The following is a 9,120-nucleotide window of genomic DNA, read 5'->3' as shown; positions in this document are numbered from 1 at the left end:
AAGTTTTTATGCAAACCTGCAGATGACACGTTAACTTCATATATTGTATGAACTATTATTTGCAAAGTTGCAAAACTGCCTGTCCTCAGAACGACATCGCACGTTGTCAATGTAGTGTATGTGTATGCGTTCTTTTAATGCCGTGGACCAGGACCTGACACTACTAAAGTTCAGGTCAGTACAAATGTGTGGAATCGAACCTGGGTCTTCGACGTGGCGAGCGAACGCATTAATCACTAGGCTAACCCGCCACCCTATCCCATATAAGTGAGTGAGTGAGTTGGGTTTAATGCCGCTTTTAACAGTATTCCAGTTATATCGCGGCGTGTCAGCTTAATGCGGGAGGAAAGCCCGAAGTGATGAAGGCCTCAGACGTTTACCACTTCGGTTAAACCCACGAGCACGGGTATGGTGCTGACAAACTTAGAAACATAATTGGGGCGAACCGGGATTCGAACCCACAATCATAGGATTCTGGCATGCCCAAAGGACGCAGCTCTGCACAGCGTTGGAGCAGTTACATTACAACGTATCAGCTTAATGTGGTTTGTTTGTTGTTTAACGCCGCACTCAGCAATATTCCAGCTATATGACAGCGGACTGTAAATAATCGAGTCTGCACCAGACAATCCAGTGATTGACAACATGAGCATCGATCCACCCAATAAGGATACGAAGACATGCATCAACCAAGTCAGCAAGCCTGACCACCCGATCCCGTTAGTCGCCTCTTACGACAAGCATGGTCGCCTTTTACGGCAAGCATGGGTTGGTTAAGGCCTATTAGACCCCGGATCTTCAGGGGTCCAGTTTAATGTGGGAGGAATGTGGAACGTGATGCCGTTGTGGGGGGTTACCGGCGACCTTGAGCACCATACTTATATACCAATATGAATATGAAATTGACCCCCCACCCCTCTCCAATGCCAATAATTTTCACATTACACAGATTCAACTCATGTGGCACCTTGATCATTGACCATTAATCTTGGCTACATCAACACTTGTCAAAAGAATAGGGATTTCAATAATTGTAGGTTACAGTAATAGTATTCGTTATTTGCAAGCATGGGGTATTGATTTTTGTTCAAATCATTTTATTCATTTGACACAGCGACGAAATTGCGGTCTTTTTTAACGATTCCGACATTTTGTCTGTATACGTCACAATACAGTATCAATTACATTTGATTAACATCTTAATCCTATACATTATGAACAGAAAAACGTCATTTTCGTCGTGATGTTTGACAGACATTCTACCTATCAATATTTGCGAATTCAATTAAAATAACCATTATCTCATTTCGCGCCAGAAGAGACAGAACGGAGATTCGAGACAAACATTACAAATAGATTAATAATTCATCAAATGTGAAACAAACATTGATTTAAGCATCAAGAAACTCCATTTAGAATTTCGAAACGTTTAATCATGCAGATTTATTAAAAGCCTGTCTGCGTTGTATGTGAATTACAAAGCCTTGAGGTTGCGTGGGACGTACGAGGTCGACATCAGTGTTTCACCCAAGTGATGCCCTGTCGTATACGTAATGCATGGCTCCATTAGGGCTAACACAAGATTGTAGCTGGCGTTGGTGCATCTCTTTCCCCAATGTTGAGCTTGCGATATTCTTTAAATCATTTCTTTTGATACTGCAACATTTGCCTGATAGTTATTCTGGTCGTATATAATTAGCTTACATTCACCCAAAGTGTAAAATAGAAAAAAGTATCTTATTTTAACTAAGTGATTAATGGCTTTCTTACCCCTGGACTAGATAGCCTTTCCCCCACTCCCATGGTAACCAAGATTAGGGTCCAGTCCAGCCTCACCGTGTATACTGTTGTACCTGGGGTTAAAACAGGAAGCGTGTGTGCAAATGGGGCAACGTGTTTTTTTCAATCGTTTTTGAAGCCGTTTTGGTAAAATTTGATTGTCCCTATTACAAACCATAATTTGTGAAGCGATAGCTAACACCATGCCAAGCTTCGTGCTTTTAACAAAGTGCCAAATACATCCAATCTTGTCAGGAAACAGTTGAACTTGTCATCACGGGCGAGAGGACGTGATGAGTGTTTTTGCCCATCAGTCGTCACATGAGAAATGATGAGATACACGTACTATTTGTTTGCTTGTTGTTTAGACCCGTGAAGATCCGCGAAGATCCGGGGTGGAATAGGTCTTCAGCAACCCTTGCTTGCCGTAAAAGGCGACCCGTGAAGACCCGGGGTAGAATAGGTCTTCAGCAACCCATGCTTGCCGTAAAAGGTGACTATGCTTGTCGTAAAAGGCGACTATGCTTGTCGTAAAAGGTGACTATGCTTGTCGTAAAAGGCGAATATGCTTGTCGTAAAAGGCGACTATGCTTGTCGAAAAAAGGCGACTATGGTTGTCGTAAAAGGTGACTGTGCTTGTCGTAAAAGGCGACTATGCTTGTCGTAAAAGGTGACTATGCTTGTCGTAAAAGGCGACTATGGTTGTCGTAAAAGGTGACTATGCTTGTCGTAAAAGGTGACTATGCTTGTCGTAAAAGGTGACTATGCTTGTCATAAAAGACGACTATGGTTGTCGTAAAAGGTGACTATGCTTGTCGTAAAAGGTGACTATGCTTGTCGTAAAAGGTGACTATGCTTGTCGTAAAAGACGACTATGGTTGTCGTAAAAGGTGACTATGCTTGTCGTGAAAGGCGACTAACGGGATCGGGTGGTCAGGCTCGCTGACTTGGTTGATGCATGTCATCGATCCCTAATGCGTGGATCGATGCTCATGACATTAATCACTGGATTGTCTGGTCCAGACTCGATTATTTACAGACCGCCGTCATATAGCTGGAATAATACTGAGTGCGGCGTTAAACAACAAACCAACCAACCAAGCTTGTTGTTTAACGCAATATTCCAACTATGTGACGGCGGTCTGTTAATAATCGAGTCTGGACCAGACAATGTAGTGATTGGCATCATGAGCGTCGATCTACGCAGGGTACGATAACATGCACCAACCAAGTCAGCGAGCCTGACCACCTGATCCCGTTAGTCGCCTTTTACGACAAGCATGGATTGCTGAAGATCAAACCCGGAATCTTCACGTGACAGATACACGTACTAAAACCAGTGCCATCTTTGTATCTTTTACTGACGTACGTATATAACGACACGTTTAACACTGATCACACAATCAGCTTTAATGTCTCGGCATCAGTTTTCTGATATATGTGCAAAAAAACACATAAACTGATGACCGTTTATTTTTATTTTATGCTGTGAATACACAAACAATTAAACAGATGCATGGTTCATATAAACTGAAACACGGACATACTGATTAATGCCACACATAAACATAAATTCAATGTACATGATCATACACTTTAATCGACGCAAGTGAATAAAACACACCTGAACTGATGGTCACATTTTAATTGATGCTAGCGTCAAAATAACACTTAACATGATCTACGTAATTTTATACTGAGATTGGGGCCCATCAACACAATTCATTTACCGTGTATGACAAGAAGTAGAGAGTGCAGGGTAAACTTGATCCTGTTCGTTCCAGATCGTTCCAATGGCTAAACTTCCTTTCTGTCTTGCATTGATTGCTTGATGATTAGGAGCGTCTGTTGAGCCAGTCTCCATCTGCAATCAATATGCCTGACACCTGAAAGTCGACCCACCGCTAATTGCCATGTCACCGGTACCACGGTCGTGTGATCTAGTCTCTCACCCCCTGGCGCTGACTTTTACACGTGTTACAACTTTTCTTGTTGAAACAATTGGACTGCTGTGTTTTCTTTTTGTTTTGTTGTTGTATTTTCTGATTTTTTAATATATTTTTTTTATTGTTTTTTTTGGGTTTTTTTTGGGGTGGGTGGGGGTGGGGGGATCTTACTCCAAAGCCATTCGACATAAACGTATGTGATTATTTGATTAACCGTCAGATGAACACACACTCCATAAGATCTATAGGTGTTCAACAAACTCATACTGCGAGTATTTGTACCACGTGGACCAGGTACTGCTGCTCCATACACGCTGCAAAAGAGTCTCTTAAAGCGAAGAGCCTGTCACCCATTGACGGAAATGAACTCAAACTGTCCGCTTTATTGGCTGAACAAGTTGTACATATTCATTACTGTCCAAATCAAACAATAGATTCATGGTGAGAAGACATAGACGTGCCGGCCGGAAGTACCTGTCTGGGAGCCAAGACTACCTCCACGACGCAGTCTGTCACTACAGGGCGTTAATACACCTGCATTGGGAAACATATCACAGGAAGAGAAGCGAGGTTACCTGTGTCATTAGTCCGGGTCTGGTTTCCAGCGTCAATGTACTTTGCACGCCCAGCTGCGTGGCGGAGAACTTAAAGCGACAAGGGGCGGTCGGGTAGCCTAGTGGTTAAAGCGTTCGCTCGTCACGCCGAAGAACCGGGTTCGATTCCCGACATGGGTATTATGTGTGAGGCCCATTCCTGGTGTCCCCCGCCGTGATATTGCTGGAATATTGCTACAAACTCACTTACTCGCTTAAAGCGACAAAACCCTAAAAAAACCATAAAAGCAGAGTCCAATATAGATTACGACTACATGATAAGCATGTGCTTATGAATCACTATCATATAGTGATGATACCAGGAGTGCAAAGACACGCCAATAATTCACCTAAAAAAACCAGGAACATATGGTCCTCGGCAAAAACGGCATTAAAGAACTTTACAAGACTCCTTGTTATGAAAATGTCATTCTGTATTACGCCAATAGTTCACCTCAAAACCCCAGAACATATGGTCCTCGGCAAAAACGGCATTAAACAACTTTACAAGACTCCTTGTTTTGAAAATGTCATTCTGTATTACAAGAAACTCTGGTAAATACTGACTGTAGAAATCATCTGGCATATATTATTAGGCGGTATAACGATGGAATGTTGGATAACTTGGAAATTGTGTCCAAGCTTTACATTCAGTGGGAACACAGCGGGAACTAGTAACCTGCAATATGTCCATGTGTTCACGGAGCACGGAGGGGCGGTCGGGTAGCCTTGTGGTAAAAGCGTTTGCTCGTCACGTCGAAGACCCGGGTTCGATTCCCGACATGGGTACAATGTGTGAAGTCCATTTCTGGTGATATTGCTGGAATATTGCTAAAAGCGGCGTAAAACCAAACTCACTCACTCACTCACTCACGGAGCACGGGTGGTCCTGATCAAGTTGTTTAAGGTGCCACAGTTCGATGTGCTGAATGATTCTTGGCTTGTCAGCACAATGTCTACAAAACTACACCAACATTAAGCTGACACACTGTGATGTAAGGATGACTCTGAGTGTGTATGTGGTACATCTCACCCAAAAGAAAAGTATTTGTGCTTTTCAAGAGGCTAATTCTGTGACTAACAACAACAGAGTTCATCAACCTGTTACGGATAAATCTTTGCATGTGCCTGTTGCATCCCTGCCCTATCTGAAGCATGGTCGTCGGAAAGCCAAGTACCGCCTGTGTCTTCAGTTACCCTGAATGGCTACACGACACCTCCTTCCCCATGGAACCAAGAAGCCAGCGGAAGTCTCCTTATAAAGTGGAAGCCCATTCTTCTTGAAGAGCTTGGTGTAATTACTGCATACTCTGTGGCCCTAGTTGACGCGAATATCTCACAGTTGCTCAATTGGGTTGAGATCCGGTGACCTTGACGGCCAGGGTATTACGCTTATATTCCAAGCTCTCGGGAAATCATTACAGACCCGTGCTGTGTCCTCGAGGACGAGCATTGACATGCTGGAAACATGGCGTATTGTGTCTACAGAGCCGGGCATCGCGAGGATTACATTACGTGTGTTATGTTGCCCAGGATATGAATCAGATCTGTTCTCGCCCATTAGATATGGTTCCAACAAAATGACACTTCCTCTACCGAAATTGTCGAGTTCCTGTCCTCAATGTCCGGTACAACTAATTCTATGGCAGATACACACGGATCGTCCACCTTTACTTTAAAGAAGGAAACGGGATTCGTCACAAAACCTAACGGAACTTCAACGTTGGGAAAGTCACTGATGATGCAATCGACACCACTGCAGTTGAAGACGATTGCGTTGAGGTATGTTCAAGCCAACGCATAGCCTTCACACTCAGAGTCTGGTACCCCGTAAACTGTTACGGACAGTCTGTGCAGATATAGGAGGTAGAGTGAGTGAGTATGGTTTTACGCAGCTTTAAGCAATATTCCAGCAATATCATGGCGGCGGACAACACAAATGGACTTCACACAGTGCATCCATGTCAGGAATCGAACCCGGGTCTTCGGCGTGACGAGCAAACGCTTTAACCACTAGGCTACCCGACTGCCCCTATAGGAGTTTGTGTTCCAGCGTTCCTTGCAGTGAGTGTCCTGATTCGAAGGCGAAGGCCCCGGGTGCACCGAACCTTGGCGGCGTGGTGGAACGAGGTCTCCCTAAACCTGGACGATCTCAGATTGTGTCATCTGGCCGATATCGTGCCCAAAGACGAGATATTGTGAGCCACGTTGAAATGCCTTGCCACTGATGTATGTGATTTAACAGCTATAGGTCTACCAACAGAGTTATTTCTCGCATTAGAACTGAGTCTTGGCATGACAAGTTTTAAAATACTTTTCTATAACCGAAAGACGTGTCAAAACGAGATTTTCGTGACAACTTGCATGACTTGCATGCAAAAACGGTTCTTAATTTCCAAAAATACGAATCATGTCAATGGCAAATGTCATCGGTATTAACACTAGCAAAGATAATACATCCGTTTTGTGACACTTTATCAATACAAAACAGGAAGACCTTATTTGCAAGTGGCAGTGCAACATACAAGGGCGAACATGCAAGGATGGATATCAAGGGTCCAAAATATCGAAATCCTCTCTCAGATTATTTTACTGCCTACAACACACCGAGGGGTTCGGACGCACTTGACCACACACACACACGCACATACACACGCACGCAAGCACGCACGCACGCACGCACAAACACACACACACTTGGTTCATGTGCTTGAAATTCAACCACTAATTTGCAGAAGGATATATTCAACAAGAACACTCTCTGTAAGCGTTATATCGTGCTCTGATCATTTTCATCTAAAATAAGGGGCGGTCGGGTAGCCTAGTGGTTAAAGCGTTCGCTCGTCACGCCGAAGACCCGGGTTCGATTCCCGACATGGGTACAATGTGTGAAGCCCATTTCTGGTGTCCCCCGTCGTGATATTGCTGGAATATTGCTAAAAGCGGCGTAAAAAACCCCTCACTCACACTCGTCTAAAATAATGATGCCTCTGGACCAATTAATGAACATTAATATCTTAAACTGATACCCAACATTTGACTTATGAATGATAATTTCTACACATCCGTGAAGATCCGGGGTAGAATAGGTCTTCAGCAAATCATGCTTGCCGAAAAGGCGAATCTGCTTGTCGTAAGGGGCGACTAACAGGTTCGGGTGGTCAGGCTCGCTGACTTCGTTGATGCATGTCATCGTCTCCCAATTTACGTGGAGCGATGCTCATGATGTCACTCAATAGATTGTCTGGTCCAGACTCGATTTTTTACCGACTGCCGTCGAACAGCTGGAATATTATTGAGTGTGGCGTTAAACAACAAACAAACAAATAAACTACCTCCAAAGCTAACACTCATTCGCATTTACAATCTGTTTAATGCAACCTTTAGAACTCAAGATACATTTTGTCTCAGACGGTGTCAACAATTGTTTAAGTGACCTCACACTTGAATCTTGACGTGTAGGATGTATTGGTTCATACGAGACCGAGTTTATTTTCAAAGTATAGTATTTACTCCCACGGTGATCTGTACCACACGCAGTCGTATGGTACGTGGGTGGTACGTGTTAACATTAAAAGGGTATAGAGCCTAGCACTTAGATACATTACCAGGACATCCCCATAGCACATCATCACTCCAGAACATCCCTTAATGCTACAACAGAGTGTGCAGGTCAGATTTAATGATGTTCTGGACATTCCCTGACACAATTAAATTATATGTTGTCGCTAAGACACAGCGAAAGTGCTTAAATATGGCCGCTGTGAATTTACGATCCAATTCATTGTCACTCGCAGGACAATTTTATGCGGCATTTCATGGTTTTCACGATGTTTTTGGTGGCAAGGCAAATGAATATATTAAATATGACACGTCGCTTATCAAGATGATGCACCATGCCATGGTTCTGTACATATTTCACTTGCACTTTCTTAATGAAAATTGTGCCAGTGACATGCTCTCGTAGAGAAAGACTTCATATAAGCTGAATTCCCACTGCGACCAACTTCATGCGTTGCGTAACAGGTGACGTGAAATTGGCTTTGAAGTCGCGTTCAAGATTATGGCGAGTAATCGAGTCTGCACCAGACAATCCAGTGATTGACAACATGAGCATCGATCCACACAATTTGGATCGATGACATGCATCAATTAAATCAGCGAGCCTGACCACCCGATCCCGTTAGTCGCCTCTTACGACAAGCAGATTCGCCTTTTACGTCAAGCATGGGTTGCTGAAGACCTATTTTAACCCGGATCTTCACGGGCTCTATCTATGTAGGTATATTTACGGTTCTGCATAATATAGATAGCTGTTAATTTTGATTGATTCCATTGATAATTACGCTGTGCATGTATTTTTCTCGTGCACACAGTCTTAATGTCATGCCATTCTTGATATATTATTCGTCTGAACATGTATTTATTGTTTTAAGACCAACATATTGTTGTTTCCGTATGGCTGTTTTTTCATCGCATATTTTCAGTAATCTATTCATATAATTTTCATCACAATTGTGACTCTTATGCCCAACGATACCTGTCTCGGCGGATAATCGAGACGAATTATTGTTTGGCGTCGACGTTTTGTATATGGTTTGTTTCGATTATTAAATTTATTGAAACATTTTTAAGTATCGTATTCTAGTTCAGTTTAGTTTCCTGGTATACGAAATATTTCTGTTCCTGGGTTATAGGAGCAGGAAATGTTATTTCACATGAATAGAAATATTTGTTACATTCTCATAAACTCCATTATGACAAAAACTATATTAAGGATGCATCGATGTGTTGGTGCTTTA

The sequence above is a fragment of the Haliotis cracherodii genome, unplaced genomic scaffold, assembly GCF_022045235.1.
Source record: "Haliotis cracherodii isolate W230 unplaced genomic scaffold, xgHalCrac1.p SCAF_6, whole genome shotgun sequence".
In the NCBI taxonomy this organism is placed as follows: Eukaryota; Metazoa; Mollusca; class Gastropoda; order Lepetellida; family Haliotidae; genus Haliotis; species Haliotis cracherodii.
This window is presented reverse-complemented; position numbering follows the sequence as displayed.